The following is a 17,595-nucleotide window of genomic DNA, read 5'->3' on the forward strand; positions in this document are numbered from 1 at the left end:
ATGTATGCATAGACTGCATGTCAAAATTAATCAGCACTGATGTAAATCATGAGTCTCGCTTCAGTCAACACCAAGACGAGACAATCAGAGAAAGACACACAAGATCACACCAAAAGTTAAACAAGTGAGCTAAATGCATGCGGTCAACAAAGCAACGGGTTCTTCATCAATCTTTTAAAGTCTGAACAGCCTGAAGCTGCAGCAGTCTGTCTGTACAAATCAACTCTTTGACTCTTCAGTCAGTCCCACTGATAACATCTTCCCGGTGGCAGCTGACAGGTCAGACCAAGCTTTTTTTTTCCTCTGCATTAACACCTGCAGGCTCACATACCTGTTCCAGCACACTCAGGGCGGTTCTCACAGCCTCGTCTATAACGCTGCCCTCCCACTGTATCAAACAACACCCTTCCCCCAAACTCTCAAAGAAACCGCAGTATCACCGAGTTACACTGATACCTCCCAGAGCAACATCCTTATCATTAGCGTCACCAAATAGTTGGTTAAATAGGAACCAACACTGGCTGATGAAGGTGGAAATCTTCATTTTACAGCAATAAGCTTCATTTCAGAGCATCAGAGGCTGAGAGGGGACACCTCAGTCCTCAGAGTGTCTGTACATGACACGTGAAACAACATCAATAAATGATGTCGCTCTCTCTCCTCGCTGCTGCTCTCGCCAGATCAAGTTGCAATGTTGCAAAGACTCACACATACTGAGCTGTACGGTGAATCTCAACAGGAAGCCATTAGCGAGATGACTCATCACTGTGAACATAAACACATTTGCTAAGTTCTCAACAACATTACCACTAGAGAGTTTTACACATATTGAAGAAACACAGAAAATATGGAGTAGCTGCTGGCCTGTTCACTTGTTCATGGGTCTGAATCAATAACTCATTAATCAATGATTCTGATTACTTTTTAATAGTTTAAGAGTGTGTTCACTGTACAGACTGTACAGCTGCATGATGCAATTAGCTATACTGGGCTATATAAATAAAATAAACTAAATATGAAATATTATATTATATTGAAATCTTACAAGAAATACACCAACATTTTCAGTATGTTACAGGAACCATTACTCAGATCTGTAGTCTGACCTTAAATGACAGCAGTGAAATGTGACAACAGCCATATTTAACATGTTTGTGTTCAATTAGTCCACACCCACATTCTCCAAAGAGCACAGATAATTTAGCTTAGAGCTATGCACAACTTACCCATCACAATATTGTATGTCTATACAGTATAGCATACATTATTTATATGTCTTTTCCTTTAGAAATTATGATTTTTTTCCCCCACAAAATTACTTTTAAATCCATATTAATACATTTTTGGGCCACCTGGGGGTCACAGAACATAATATTGTCTGTGAAGTTGTTAAAAAAAATATGTTGCTGCTATAAAACATAGCATACATGAAGTCATGTTTTAGGAATTCACTCTCCTTCTAGCGCTGCTTTAGTCTTCAACTCCTGCAGGAGGTATTTGGCTTTTTAGCAACTAAATGTTCATTAAGTTCACCAGTTAGATGCTAATTTAGTTTTTTTTAGTGCTGGGCAGAGAGTGTAAAGTGTTTTTAACATCATGAAATAACCTGTTTCCTGCAATAAGTGGTGAAAGTGAGTGAAAAGTTGTCATCCAAAAACTAACACAGTGAGCTGACAGATGCTAAAAACACTCAACATATGCGAGATGAACTGCACATTTGGGTGATAATTTTCTACAAACAGGTTGATGCAGTCTATTTCATATCACATAGTCATTTAGTCGATTGATAACAGACAAATATTTATTAGTGCAGATTAAAATATTCTGCAAATCATTTACACTTTGTGCAGCAACTGAAATCTGTACTCAAATCACAATATTTAAGATTGTATTTGCATAAAAAAGACATTTTTAAAAAAATGCACAGAATGAAGGGTGCTCAAATCAGTTTTTGCGGCTGATCACAGGAAGAAATATCAGCTGATGGCAATCACCTGTTTGAAAACTTCCTTTCTTTATCTATGTAACTATTCATAACAACATTGTTCACATTCAAATCTGCGTATGTAAAAATGAAGGGGCAACTATTATCATAAGATAGAAAATTTACCATTTTAAACAAACTGTGTGGCCATTACAATATATTTTTAGTTTATAAATCCATAAGGTGCCCATATGCTGTGCCATACAAAACAGATTTCAGAGTTTATGAGGTGCACCTGAATGCACCATGTGGCAGATTACTTCTAAAACACAAAATCTACTAATGTCAGATCCTGCCACCTCGTCATGTAATTGGCTCATCTGATCTGCCTATACAGAGACCACCAATCAAACAATTTAAAACAAATAATGATAACGGTGGCTGATCAATCGCAGCACCCTTAAACACAATGATTAATAAAATTTTAATGAGGATATGAACTTTTTTTTCAAACTAAAGCAAGGTTTAACAACTAATACAAGGTTGTTTGGCTCTTTTATTTTGTGATGGTGACTACCACCTATACATTACAGAAATAACATTAATACTAGTAATTATAACTGGTCTTAACTGGGTGGGTGACTGAATACTAACAAAACATCAACAGCCTGGTGAATGGAAATATAATCCTCCATGTATATCCCCTGTATTACCCCTTTAATCAAAGTTACAGATTATGCCTTTTTTTTCCAGAGTTCTATACAGCGGGTCTAATCCACGCTAATCAGATTACAGGCTGTCCGCAGCAGCACTCGGCGTAGATACTGCTTTTGATTGATTGAACGTGACGACAATGCACGAGCGAGCCTCAGAACTCATAAGCAGCTTAAGTTGATGGGTTTGAATATGAAGCTCCACAGTGACTGACCATAAAGGAGCAGCTGAGGAGACGTAAAAACAAAAAAAAGAAAGGCAAATTTTCAGACGAATTTGGTTATGATAAACCATAAAAGTACATGAGAAGTTAAACAAAGCAAAGTTTGAGTCACTACAATGTCAGCACTTCCTCTTTGCTTTTATAAGCCTAGATCCTCATCGTACGCCGGTTCTGACGTGTCCTTCACCTGACACCGCTGACAAAAAGAACAGCTGACAGAGGAATGAGTGACAGGCTGCGTTCACAGCCGGCTTGTTCTGAACAGCGCATTAAAACACATGTAAGTGCCAAGTTAACTGAACTCCGGTGACACTAAGGTGCTTGGGTTCAGTCTCACTTGAAAGACAATTCTGAGCAGAGTGGACAAATCTGCAACTATATGACAGTCAATATGTCTGGTAATGTTAACATTTTATTGGCTCCAGTAAGAATTTTTTTCGTCTTCTCCACATTAGAGTTAAAGGTCAGCAGCTACATGCCAGCACACCTTTATTCCACCCCTCATTGACCAGCAGTCCTGATGGGTATTTGTTGTATCACTTTCTACCATAATTAATAGGGGTCGGATCACTGTTTATCATGAAATATGAGTATAGATTAAATATTAAGTACTGACTATTTTTTCATCTTACACAACCTGCAAAGCAAAGTGCTCTATCTGTGTCTACACAGGATGCATTCAGGGACAGTGCTGACTGTAGGCAGGGTTCGCACTGCTTTTAAGAGTAAAATTCAATCACTTTGAAGGTACCTGAACCAAAAGACTCTCTAAGTGCTTCATTGCATCTAAATTGTCATGCCGGTGGAACAGACAAAACAGGAAAACGCCCCCTATTCAGCACCAATATCAGTCAGTCTAGCTCTGCTCCAAGTCTGGTGAGTCTGGTGCGAGACACTGAGAGACAACAAACAAATACGAAGTTATTCAGAAACACAGACGTTGTTGTGAGTCGTTTCTTATAGAAACTACTTTCCTTCTGCAGTAGAATCTACCAGAACTACTTTCATTCTATTAGAAAGAAAGTAGTTGCCACATGAAACTACTCACAATGTCTTGACTAACTGTGTCATGATTACTGGAAAGAGACATTGCTGTTAAATTGATGATGAGTGCCAGCTATATTCGGGTGAAGGCAAACATCTCTACGGCTAATATTGCCAAAGCTGGGCAACTCACACCAAAACAATATAATTGGATCAATAGTACTACAGACCAAAGGGGAAAAATATGTATTTTTGATTTGTGGGGTGAGCTGTCCCTTTAAATATTGTCATGCTGCAGAGATGTCCTGGCCTGTACATAATAATATAAAAAAGCAATCCATCCAATAGCTGTTCAGATAATTCATTCAAGTCCAAAAATGTCAATCTCGTTCTTTTGTGACCATGAATTAAGGATGCACTAATTGACCAGCCAGAGACCGGAACCAGCCGGTTTTCACCTTGACCAGCCCTGACCGGTGACTGGCTGGTCAGCGTCACATATCTGATTCCATGACAGTCATATTCACACACGTTCTGCACAATGGTCACATCCTGCATGCAGCAGACAAACAGCTACACACAAACAGACACATGCCTGCATGAAGTCAAAGTTAGGACTTTTGGAAAAAATGTAAAATAGCATTTAATTAACATTTAATAGCCAGTGCTTTATTATGAACATCCACTTTAATTTGCAAGAAAAGTTGAAGGGTGTCAATTATAGGTCGGCAGGTCAGACCCTTAAAAAATCGGAAATCAGAATCAACCAAAAAAATTGAATCGGTGCATCTCTACCATGAATGTGTGTGACAAAAGTGTCACCCTGAATGACATTGCCATGCCTAGAGCCACTTGCATTGCTAAAAATACCAAAACTCATCACAAGCAACAGGAATACAAAGTCATGTCCTAAATTGCTCATCTGACCAACAAGAATTCACTGAATGAAGGACGGCAGAAAATCCTCCCATTTTAGGAGCTGGAGAGGAAGGTACAAAGAAGCTCAGTCAAAAACACATGAACCATGAAGACACACACACACACACACACACACACACACACACACACACACACACACACACACACACACACACACACACAAACTACCGTTTGTCCTTGTGTGTTGCTGGGCCAAGCTCACAGATTGTTTTGGTCCCCTGCATGCACTTCACCTTGGTGAGCCTATTCAAACAGCGGGGCTGCGTAACTGAGCAGCACAGAGAAGGCGGGAGTCCAGGAACCAAAATAGTATTTCTATAATCAAATCATCCATCTGGTAAAAGCTCATCACAATGGGTTACACAGTACTGGACTGAGAGAGTGCAACTGTGTGTGTGTGTGTGTGTGTGTGTGTGTGTGTGTGTGTGTGTGTGTGTGTGTGTGTCCCCTCTCCAAGGACTTTACTTAGTACTTTGGCAGAAAGCCTAAAAGACTGCCTTCTTTGTAACATGGACAGACCCAGGATCTCAAGTTTAATTCACAACAAGGGCCCAGCTGAGACCCCAGTGTTGTATTTCAGGTGAGTTTCAGTGAAGGAGGTGTAGACGGGTTTGGCTATCAAGGAGAGAGGCTCAAGGCAACCACACCTTCTGCACGTAGAGATGTTCTGGAAACCTGAATTAGGATAAGCTTCTATCCTAATTACCAGCATCAACCTGTGCTCCATAAATTGGCACATCCCAGATACTGTACTGTACTTGGCCCCATTTCCAGTGTGTGTTAACAGACACAATGCTGCTGGTGTGTGTTGTACTTAAAGCTGTGGGCTGTGTTTTTTACCAACTTGGCTGCTGCACAACAAGCTGTAAACACATCATTGAAATATTATGACTCTTAAGTTGATATGGCTAATGAACCATCAGACATGGAGAAACATTAGCATTAATTCTGAGCCATGTTTCTGTCCCATTTTCACTTTTGGCTCCATTTAGGTCTCCACCAACTCAAAATATCTGGGTAATTAGTCCCTAAATTCTACTCTGTGTTCACCAGCTTGTTGCTAACTTTGTCTGTTGTTTAGTCAGATAGTGTAGAGAGGGTTTAACCAAACCTTTTTGCTCAAAACAGCTGCTGACGTCCAGAAACAATGCTAATGAGAGCCGTAAGACTCAACCAAAACAGCAAAGTTGGAGTTGTTATAATGTTAAAGTTACAATATGTAACATTTCTGCATTAAGATGACTAAAATGTTAGATATATATTCTAAAAACAATGGTCAAACCCAGAGAAAGCTGCAATTTATTTAAGGTAATGGTGTGTTTACTAGGTAGGTAGCTAATTATCTAACTAGCTAGCTATTGGGATAATGAACATAATGTTACATACTAAACAACTTCAACTTTGGCTATTCTGGTTGAGCTACTTAGCTAACAAGCTATCTAGCTGCTCAAACTAGTTAGCAAATTAACTAACTAGCTGCTTTAACTTCAGGGAAACATGGGATAAGTCATGTAAGCAAGGAAGTCGGCCAACGTGACTGAACATAATGTGAATAAAACTTTAATATTAGCCCATCAGTGAACATGGTGGTTGTTTAAAATTGATAATATCAACTCCCATGATCCCACTCCGCTTCACAAACTCATTAAACTACATGTTTCGTTGCGGTTTTACCGTGAGAGAGACCCCAAGTGGCAGAACTTAAGTTTGCGCTTGCATTTAAGCCTTCATTTATCTTGAACTCAAGCAATAATTCTCAAACCCCTCTTAAATTTGTAAAATCATATGATGGTTGATTATAAACGCTTAGGGTGGGAAGATAACCATCTTTGTATTTCAAGAGAAATTTGCATTTTTACATAGAATTCAGTTAAACTTTTTGGAGCCAGCCTTGAATGGCCATTAAATCAGAAAGACAAGTACTGCAAAGGTACCACTCAGAGGAGGAATCCCTCTCCTTTCATTCCCCCACTAACAAAGCTTTCTCTTGACTAATTGCTGAGCAGGATTAGTTTTTTTCTACTTTCACAAATAGTCAAAGGTCAAGCAGTGATCACTTTATAAATGTTTTTTATTAGAGGCTTTCTAAAAGCCTGTAGGACTTGAACTGTAGTGAAGGACAACAGAAGGTTAGTTGACTGACAGGCGCTTGGAGTAAACATGATTAAATCAGAGTTAGGGAGCAAGAAGACATTCCAGTTCACCCTGAAAAAGATATACAACATGTACAGCTATTATTTAAAGCATAATACATGTTAAAACCTTGAGTATTCAATAGTTCCAATTAAATGTTATTAGATAAGCAGGTGCTGTCACACTGAAGGCAACTTGACCTCTACAGTCAGCGACTGCCAGCATGACCCTCACCACCACACCTGCCCCCACCCCACATGAGTCTCATGGGACTTACAGTTATGGCAACGCAAGATTAGCTCTAAGGTAACCTTCGAGTAACACCGCTCACTTTGTTGTAGAAATAGTTCATCATTAACCCAATCAGCAACTCTCCAAATGTTGACCGAACCACACACACACACACACACACACATTTCATTCCACCTATCAACGCGACATCTAATCTCACCACCACATGATCCAGTAAACACACTCGCCCTTGGTCTTGGGCGCATACAAACAGGAGAAATACCACAGAAACAATGGCCTCCTCTGAAGGCTGCTCTCTGATCAAAAAGGCCACCAGGCAGGAGGTCTTCCCATAAAATATACCGTGACTATAATACCCTTTCTACTTGATTGCCTGCCTCTGCACTTTGAAGCTAATTCCAGGGGAAGAACCTTGATTAAAAAAACTTTCAAGTGGTCTATAAATTTCCATCAACACACCTCTGACCGCTTAAACAGGACGGCAAACCTATGTCACTATGCAAAGCTGCAGACTTAAAGAAGCACTATGTAGCAATTGTGTGTCCCAAAATTAATACAGCAGTTCAAATACACAGTTGGTTAGTTGCAGCCCTAATATTTTCATAGTTGATTATTTTCTCAATTAATTGATTAGTTGCTTGGTCTATCAAATGTCAGAAAATGGTAAAAAAAAAAAAAAAATGGCAATCAGTGTTTATCAAAGCTTTTCCACAACCTAAAGATTTTCAATTTAATGTCACAAAATGGCAAATAAACCAGAAAATATTTAAATTTAAGAAGCTGAAATCTGAGAATTTTGACCTTTTACTTAATGTACAATCTATAGTTGAGTTACCCCGCCCCCTCCTCTCCAGACTCCAGGAAGCTCAGGCGGGCTACAGCAACACTACAGGAGTGCAAGACAAGCGCAATATTGTAAATTGACAATAACAAGCGACGGCGAGTCCTCCATTGTAAGTTGATCAGCTGTTTGTAACTGTCAGTTGTCTGTCAATATAAAATTAAGCCTGTTATCCTGAAAACAAAAGCCCACTGCTCTGCAAATACACACTCTGGAGTTTGAGTTCAGTGGCTGCATGTCTCACTGCCTGCTCGACTCCATTAACATATTGCTCAATTTAACCATTATAAACATCTACGCGTTCTAAAAGATGATTAATGATTTCTTAAAACTCATAAACAGACACTAATTCATTCAGCAGACATTTGGCATTAATCTGAATTCTAATTAACATGAAACGTAAAAAATATCAAATGGAGGGCACTGCGGTGTTGTCAGAGAAGCGAGTATTTCAATTTAGCATGTTTCCTTAATCTCTGATGGCCTGCCATTGTCAGACTTTTCCTTTAATGTGCTAATTGTGTCATTTTAGGGTTTGCTTTACTGACAGAAGAAGCACACTGATGATGTCTGACATAAGATTTGCCATTGCCATTGCAGCATGACAGGATCATCAGTCAGGCATCACCTGAACACAACTACACTTCTGTGGACACAACAGCATGCTGGGAAGTCCTTCCAATTCACTTTTCCATGTGAGCTGCCAACACCCACATTCAACATCCAATCCAGAGCTCCCGCTCCGCTACACTCCTCCAAACACGTCAAGGTCACAGGCGCTGATTTCTACTCCATCTTTGTTTCAACACGTTGAGACTTTCGTGACTTGAGGCAGAACAGTATAGATATTTGCATATATAGGTACTAAATCGTACACCTGTACATTGCACAGATTGTTCAGATTGTGGAGATTAAAGTGCTGAACGCCACCAAAAATAACACCCAATCTGCAGCCAAGTTATAAAGTCAATATATGCAGTATAAAAACCAGCAACATATATTTTTTTTTTACAAACATTTTTTAAAATTAAGTTGTGATCTTATGTATGTTTTGGCTGAAAACCACATACAGAAACATCATCAACGATGAATACAAGGATGAAGGCTTGTTAAAGTTATCCACACAGTTTGATTGACAAGTGATCTCTGGTTCGTAAAGTGTTTAATTAAAACCCTGTCAATGACCAATTAGGAACTTCCCACTGCATTTTTAAAGTGTGAAATACTTTGCACCTACACCTTCTAATTATACCTTAACAGGACTGCAACCAATGGTTATTTCCATTGTTGATTAATCTGTTCTTTATTTTCTTGATTAATAAATAAATTAATTAATTAAAATGTCCAAAAGCCCAAGATGACATCAAATGTCTTGTTTTGTCTACACCCCAAAGATATTCAGTAACTGAGTAAAGAAACCAGCAAATATTCACATTTAAGAAGCTGGAAACAGAATTTTGATTTTCTTTTGAGAAAAATTACCCAAACCAAGTAACTGATTAGCAAAATAGTTGGCAACTTATTTAAAAAGTTAACAACTAACCAATACATCACTGTAGCTCTATACCTTTATATCATTTCTTAATGTACTTTTTGTACTAATACTAAGCGTGGGATTTCACTGAGTGTAAAGTTGACACTATTTGTAAATGAGCTCAAATCTAGTTTAGCATTTCTGCACTGCAATTTCTTGTTAATTATCTTCCTAAGTTTGAAAATAGCTGCTCTAATGTGTGAAATAATTTCAGTCTCTGTTTTTACTTATTTTATTTTATCCATTATCCTTCTAAGACATGGGGTCAGATTTGGAGGGAACTTTGTTAAACAAATCTTTACACTACAGGAAGAGGGCGCTGTTCTTCCAAAGCAAACACTACACAGTTTGGGAGTGTAGTAAAGATTGCCATTCATCTCAAACATGACTTCATTTATTATGATACTTAAAATAAAGTCTGAAAATTATGGATGTTTGGTTTTGTGAAGTGTTTCATAGGAGCATATTATGTTCTCAATGTGGAGTACAGTGCTTTTTTCTGTTGTTCTGTTGTTCTGCACACAGCAAGTTTGTGTCCACAACAAACATCCCCCAGGGAACATGGAAAGAGGTCTTGATCTTGAAACCTGAGCCAAACCTAAAAAAAAACACCCACAACAGCCACAGGAACCCAACCCTGACAGTCAAGTGAATGTAATTATGAGAAAAATGAAACAGGGTCATTAGAAGAAGGTTTGGTGCTGACGTTTCTGCCCACATGATCTGAGAGGTCTGTGCTTTTGAGGGAAACAAACAGTGTGGACAATGACAACTAAAGAATGTTTGGGTTACCTGCACACTGAAACTACATGCAAACAACATTAAAAAAATAAGATGGAAACAAAACTAGAAAAGCTAGAGGTCACCTGGAGCGATCTTGACTTAAAGGGATAGTTCACCCAAAACACCTCATGCCGATCAAGGCTGAGTAAAATGCCTCCATACTGCTCATATGGCGTAATCCAAGTCTCCTGAAGTCCTGACATACTGTTTGCACACCGTCACGACACACACCCAGTTCAGACAGTGTGCATGCACATGTCAATGTGGCTCCAAGCTAAGGATCTACAGTGAAAGAGCACAAGAACTGTATAGTTTGGAAACTATGTTTATTCACTTTCTTAGCAAAAGTTGGATGAGAAGATGATGATACCTCTACCATGTGTGTATGGCAGCCTTATTATAAGCTGCCACCAGCAGCGGGTTATCTTATCTCCAGGAAGTGACTGCAGGTGGTTGAAAAAGAGTCCACCACAACCCCCCCATAAAACTACAAAGTGTAGTTTTTACAGCTCAGCTTGTGTACAGATTAAAAAGAGAAAATATAACACGTTAATTAGTGAGTTTAGGTGTTGGGAAATGGGTTTTGTTATCTTTCAATTCAGCCGAGTTAGCTGTTTCCCCATTTCCAGTCTATGTGCTAAGATAAGCTAACTGGCTGTGAGTTGTACAATCATGAGAGTGGCTTCCATCTTCACATCTACCTCTTAGCAAGAAAGAGAATAAAAATATTTCCCAAAGAAAGCCAAAACTATTCCTTAATTGAAACTCTAATTATTATTATTCTTATTTTTTTATAAATTAAACTAATTTTTGGGCTTAGACTAGAAAGAAAGTTTCTCTACTCCAGCTAATCCTCCTGATAACCTACTTAATTAGTTTTTTCATCATATCTGATTTAAAGCTAATTGCAAGCCATTACTGTAAAATCCTGAGAATAAATCAACTCAGATGTTTAGGATGATGAAAGGCATAAATTCACCTTCTTTGAAAGCAGGACTCTGCAACTTTTGAGAGAGAAAAAAAATGAGGCATTCTTCCTCTGACAAAGTAAAAGTTTAATTCATATTAAATAAAACAAACCCTGACTAATTTCAGTACATCCAAGGGTTCTACAGCTTTACATGAAAATTAGCTTATGGACACTGATGTTAGCCAGCATAAAGTAGATAACAGGCTACTGTTTACCTGACATTACTGAGTCAGAACTCTGATTTTATGTCTCTTCTCTACACTATGTTTTAGCATTTTAGCCTCCTCTTAACCGGCATTTGTTACTTTTGGCCTCAATGGCAGCTGTTCAGTAGTATGACCTTGATTTCAAGGACCAGTGTAGGATTTAAGACAGTATTATACTTTCAGTCAGTACAGAGGTCAGTGTGATGAAAATTTCGTCATACCTGCTGATCTCTGTGCATTGTGTGGAACTCATCCTCTGAGTTTACTCCCAGAGCAAACTAAAATCGTAAGATGAGTCTACAGCTATCTGTGTACACATCAGTTATGGACTATAATAGATCCCTTAGTGGCATTTGGCAGGTAAGCTTGCAGATTGTAAAAAGCTCACCCTCCCCTTCTAGGTATGTAGGACAGGGGTCAGCAAACTTTACGGTCAAAGAGTAACAAAAAATATGCTGGCACCACAAATATAAAGGATCTATTTTCCTCTTAGTCTTTTTTTATTTGGCACCCATAGCTGGCCTTGGCACTGAAAAAATTTAAAGAAAAGGTTGCAAGCTGTAAGCGTAGGCAATGATGCACATTTTGGTTGCCAAATTGAAAACATTTAAACATTTAAAACATTTTTTAAAACTCAGTGTATAGGACGCACATTTTTATAACTGGAGAATGTGAAAGAAATCGCTTTAGGCCTACAACAATGATAAATGAGAGTTAAAAATGTTTAAAAAAAAACAAAAAACAAAAACAGTTACTCATTTCCATAGATTTGTTTCTCAAAGCCAGGTGTAGCCACTGGTACAGGAGAGCCTGTGGTGGCCACGAAATTCCCAAATAATGTCAAAGCCCCCTCCTAGAGCCAGTGTTTGGGTTTTATGTTCAAAGTTACTGCAGAAACATAGTGCAACAACATGGTGACCACCATGGAAGATGACACTCCCTCTGTAGATAGAAAGGACTCATGCTAAGATAACAAAAAGTCTACAGTTCTTATTTTTAGGGGACTACACACAAATAAAAAAACATACTTGAATACTGTACCGCATTTCTAAAATATTCTGCAAATAAACCCCATAAATCTTACACACTGGGCCTTTAAATGTGGTGACAACCAGGACTATTTGGTAGCAGATGTTGAAGACAGGACATTTTAGTGTAATACAGATATTTGTCAGAACTGGGGACACCAAAAGGCTACTGTTTAACTAACATGACTAAGTCAGTTCTCTGGTTTTATGACTCTTCCCCACACTATGCTTTAGCATTTTATCCTACTTTTATCCTGTATGCTAGCTGGCCACAGTGGCTGCTGGTCAGTATAAACTTTCTGTGAAGTGACTGTGATGCTCCTCCACAGCAAACTGCAATGAGAAGAATAAAAACTGATGGTCTGTCTCTGTCAATTTCAACATCTGACTGTCTGACTGCAGGCCTTTATTCATCTGTTCAGTATAAATAAAACCAACACAATGTGACATGTCAAGTTATTTTTACAGCTCACCAGCTGACCAAGAGTGTGAAACGTCCTCTTCTTGTGCCAAACCTACTTAAGAAAAAAAAACTCCCCATCACATCCTCGGGTAATAATAGACCCGGCTGTGATGTGTCATTCTCAGAAAACCTGCAAAAAGTTGGATCCCTCCATCCCATCCTTAGCTGACAAGATGCAACAGCAGAGCGACTGTACAGCACTGCAGACTAATCATATGATGTTGCTGATGTAAGGATAGGGACCGGCTGAGACCAGTCGAAGTGCCCAGGGCCTACATGCGCGCTCCAGAGTCACAGCAGCTCAGAAAATGTTACAGTCAACCTTAATCAATTATCTCCATGGCAGCGCTAAAAGTGATTTCCACCTCTTGCCAAAGGCTCCTGAACGCATCACAACATGTATTCAAACATCCTCACACGTCCTTTCTGTTGTCATGTTTCTCGTTCATCGCAGCACATGCTCATCCCTGCGCACCGCGGCGTCCCGAAAACGCCGTTTAATCCTCCGACTCGTCCTTCAGCGCTGTCAGCGATAAACACGCATTAAAATGTTACTTTACCTTTGATGAATGGAGGTGTGTGTGCGTCCCGTGCAGGCTGGCCGGCTCGTTGACCTTGGAGCACAAAGATGCGCGCGCGCGTGTGTGTGTGTTGTCTCTGTGTTTAAATTTCCTGAGTGAGCCGCTGCCTGACGTGGAGCTGAGCTGCGTGCCGCGGGGCTGCAGAGGGCGGCGCTGCTGCTGCTGCCGCGGCCGCCGCTGCCTCCCTTTCTATTTTAAACCCGCTCCGTAGGATTGACTCATCAGCCAGTCAGTGGCCGCTACAGCCACCGCTCCTCCGCCGTAACCCCTCCCCTCCGTGTGGGGCTGCTGTAGTATTTCTCTGAGCTCTGATGTGTCCCCTGCAAGCCGGTGAAACCGCTGGCAGTTATCTGATAAGTGCTGATAATGCAGGAGGAAACACAAGAGCTGCAACTGACTATTATTTTCTTCTTCAGTGAACAGCTTGGTCTACACTATGTCAGAAATCTGTAATAAATAAACACAAGATTACCACTTCCCAGATTTAAAAGATTTATTTAATTACTGATCGCATAATACAAGGAAAAACAGCGAATTGCTATTGGGATGCATGGACCAATTTGTCCTTGAAAACAAATCTTGCTTTATTTTTGTATTTTCAGGGGCGTGTCCAGACTTTTTACGTGTTTTACGTTTCATTAAATGCATGTGTGCACAATAATTTACCATTTGTCATATCTACTTTAGTTGCTAACATTACAGTAGACAGTTTTTTTTTACATTCTTGTGTTTAATTTTTTTATTTGAACGATAAATAGTCCCACCAATTACAACAAAGTGTCACCATATAAATGGCCTATATTATAAAACTTCCATTCTTTAAGTCCTGAAAAAGAAGTTGTGCCTCCATTGTAAACCTTTCCTCAGGCTGTGAGACTCCATAATTCATCTTCAGCATCCCAAAATTTGATTTTTATCATTTATTTATTATTTATTTACCCATTTGTTGTATCACATCATTTAAATAGTGAGATATGAAAGCAGTTACAGTGTCAGTTTAAAGTACCTGTGTGTAGGATTCAGTGGCATCTAGTGGTAACCTTACAGATTGCAAACAACTTGCTTCACGCTCCCCTTCTAAGCGTGTAAGAGAACAGTCAGTTTTGCCAGATGAAAAATATAGCAATATATCATGGCTGCTGTGAAAAATGTCTATTTTCAGTTTCACTTAGAGCATCGAATGAATCTGAGGCGTCAAATTAAGTGTGAGTGTTAAAGCATCAGTTGAACTGAAAGTCCTGAAAAGAGTCAAATGTTCAGTTGAATTTGTCACTCGACATTTGAATCGACAGTTGAATTGATCAGTCAGGGATTAAAGCAGTTGACATGTGAGTTAACAGGGAGGAGGTGAACGCACTTGTGTCAACCAAAATAAGTTGCAGATAGATTTTCTGCAAACTGGCTTTTCTTTCTTCAGCAGATGTAGTCTTTATCCTAAATGTTCTTTGCGTGCATAAAGCCGCTGGCATCACAAGCACCAAACTCAATCTGGGTCATTCGAGCTCAATCCTCTGGATTAATGTGAATGGGTCACAGTGAAGCTTGTGCATATGGTGAGAGTTACTTGCCAAATGTGAAGAAGACATTTAAGAACAACTGACTACAAAACAAATACAACGGGAGCTATATAAAGTAACCAACATGCTAAAGACATTGTTTTTTTGGTGAATATACACTAATTTTGAATTTGATCCCTGCAGCATGTTTCAAAAAAGCTGGGACATGGCTTGTTTCAGACTGTTACATCAACTTATCTTTTAAAAACAGTAAACTCAGTAAGAGTAGCACCCATGATGCCATGGGCACTAACACATCCCCATACCCCATACAGATGCTGCGCTAGTTTCAACCTGGATGGTCCCTTTCCTCCTCAGCCTGGAGAATATGGCATCCAAGATTTCCTAAAACACTTTAAAACGTGGACTCGTCAGGCCGCAGCATATTCTTCCACTTTCCATCAATCCATCATGGATGAGCTCAGGCCCAGAGGGACCTGCGGCGTTTCTGAATGCTGCTGATATATGACTTTCACTTTGCATGGTAGAGTCATTTGTAGATGCAGCAGCAAACTGTTTACTGACAGTGGTTTTCTGAAGTGTTCTCAAGCCCATGTATTATCCGCTATGTTTTTAATGCAGTGCTGCCTGAGGGGTGAAAGGCTAGGGGCATTCAATCATCACTGTTCTCTGAAACTTCAATGATACCATGAATTGTCAGGTCTAGTAATTACTCATAGTTCAGTTTCAGGAGAATCTTAAAGCTAATCATTGAAACAGCCAATGAGTCATTTCTTCAATTCTCTATGTGAGTCATTTTTAATTGTATGTTCTAGTCTGCTGTTTGTGTAAGATTAGAGCAGGAACAAAAAAATGACATACAACAGAATACAGCCTACATAAACTGTTGCCTATTGCTAAAAAATGGTTTATCTTGGTTCAGAACATTCTTCTTCCTGCAAGTGCAGCATGGACTTGTCTGCACTCTTCCTCTGTGGTATTCCTCGCCTGTTAAGGACACCTGAATAAAAATAGCTGAATCTGAGCATCACTCTAATCACTGGTTTGTTCTCTTTGGCTGCTTGCCTCTTTTACCCACAATGCCTTGTGTTTTTAGGTCATTTTCAGGCATCTCTGTGCTGCTTTTGGCAAATTACATAATTTTCACATGAACAGATGAACCAAACTAAAGGAGGGAACAGCAGTTTTCAGAGCTCAGAAGATGCTGACTGTTTGCATATGAGTTCAGTCATTAATTTTTCATTCCTAAATTGCATCAGTAGCAGAGTTGCTGAATATAACTTTTGAGTGATGCTCTCTCTTACCTCCTGTCAGGAGTATTTGCCATCACATTTTGATGTAGCCTACATGAAATACACAGTATTGGCAGGGAATCATAGCATGCAGCCAAATAAAGTAAAATAAGACTTACTTTTTAAAATTTAGTTAGGCATTCTTATAGATTAAATCACACACATTGACAATTTTTCAAGGATAACATAGTCTGTAGACTGTACCCTGGTCTCTGTGAACATTCAGTAGGTAGCTAGTTAGTTAGCTAACTTTGTTGGTGTTAGCTTTCTGGCTAAAATACATTGGCTACTTTTGCAAAAGTTTACACAGTGATGCTACAGCAGTATGGCATTTGGATGATTAACACTGCATGCACAAGCTAGAGTAGTTTTATTGAGAAAAGAAACTGCCTCTACACAGCTAGCATTTTTTGAATGTGCATGACTCTTTAATTCAGTGTTTGTTAATTTTTTTGCAGTATGGATGTCCTACATGGATGGACATCCATGGTGGTTGCAGGCTGCACATGATATGACAGAGTTGGCACGTGTCCATTCATCACCAGTCCAATACAATCATGGGTAAGTGATTTCATGGATGGACATAGTAGCCCAAAACACCACCGCCCAACGTGGGGCTCGAACCCACGACCCTGAGATTAAGAGTCTCATGCTCTACCGACTGAGCTAGCCGGGCTGTGCAAGAGGGCAACAGGGGTCAGATTTCATGCCTGCTGTCTCCCAACTCTCATGGCTTGAGAACACCAAGGATGGTGGAGGGATGGACTCACCTCTCCTCAAAACCCCATACCACCTGTTTACATATGAAGGAGACAATAGGGATAATATACAATGAGCAGATCATGATTGTGAAATAAACCCAACAGGATGATTCAAGACGTGCATCACTCTCCTGGGTTTATTTCACAATAACCTGCTCATTGTATATTATCCCACTCATTACATGGCTACTTTTTCAAGAAAATCAATAATTTGACACAAAATACTACTTTCTAAATAATATAACTTATGTGAAACCTATTTTATGGCTCCTCAAGTGTATAGGGGGATTTACCATGAGGCAAAGGTCAGTAATGGCCTTAGCTCCTGAGCTACCAAGGGCCCCATTAAACAACAGGACCTCCCCACTAACTTGGACTATTTAGTGATAGTTACACTGGACAAAACACCCCACTAACATCTGTCTTTTTTTCTTCAGTGGGTACAATTAG

General features: G+C 39.4%; 1 protein-coding gene and 1 non-coding gene across 2 annotated transcripts in view; both read right to left on the bottom strand.

Moving 5' to 3' along the window:
• Window positions 1-13,712, bottom strand: part of LOC146306631 (monocarboxylate transporter 2) — a 29,371-nt gene extending 15,659 nt beyond the window's left edge. The window contains exon 1 of the mRNA XM_084711041.1: window positions 13,555-13,712. The gene's annotated coding sequence lies outside the window, so the exon portion shown is untranslated. The remainder of the gene's footprint in view (window positions 1-13,554) is intronic.
• Window positions 13,713-16,987: 3,275 nt separating this feature from the next.
• trnak-cuu (transfer RNA lysine (anticodon CUU)) lies at window positions 16,988-17,060 on the bottom strand. The gene has a single exon. It is a non-coding gene; the product is annotated as a tRNA-Lys (tRNA).
• Between the last annotated feature and the right edge of the window lie 535 nt (window positions 17,061-17,595).

The sequence above is a fragment of the Lutjanus erythropterus genome, chromosome 22, assembly GCF_056507025.1.
Source record: "Lutjanus erythropterus isolate fLutEry1 chromosome 22, fLutEry1.hap2, whole genome shotgun sequence".
Classification (NCBI taxonomy): domain Eukaryota; kingdom Metazoa; phylum Chordata; class Actinopteri; order Lutjaniformes; family Lutjanidae; genus Lutjanus; species Lutjanus erythropterus.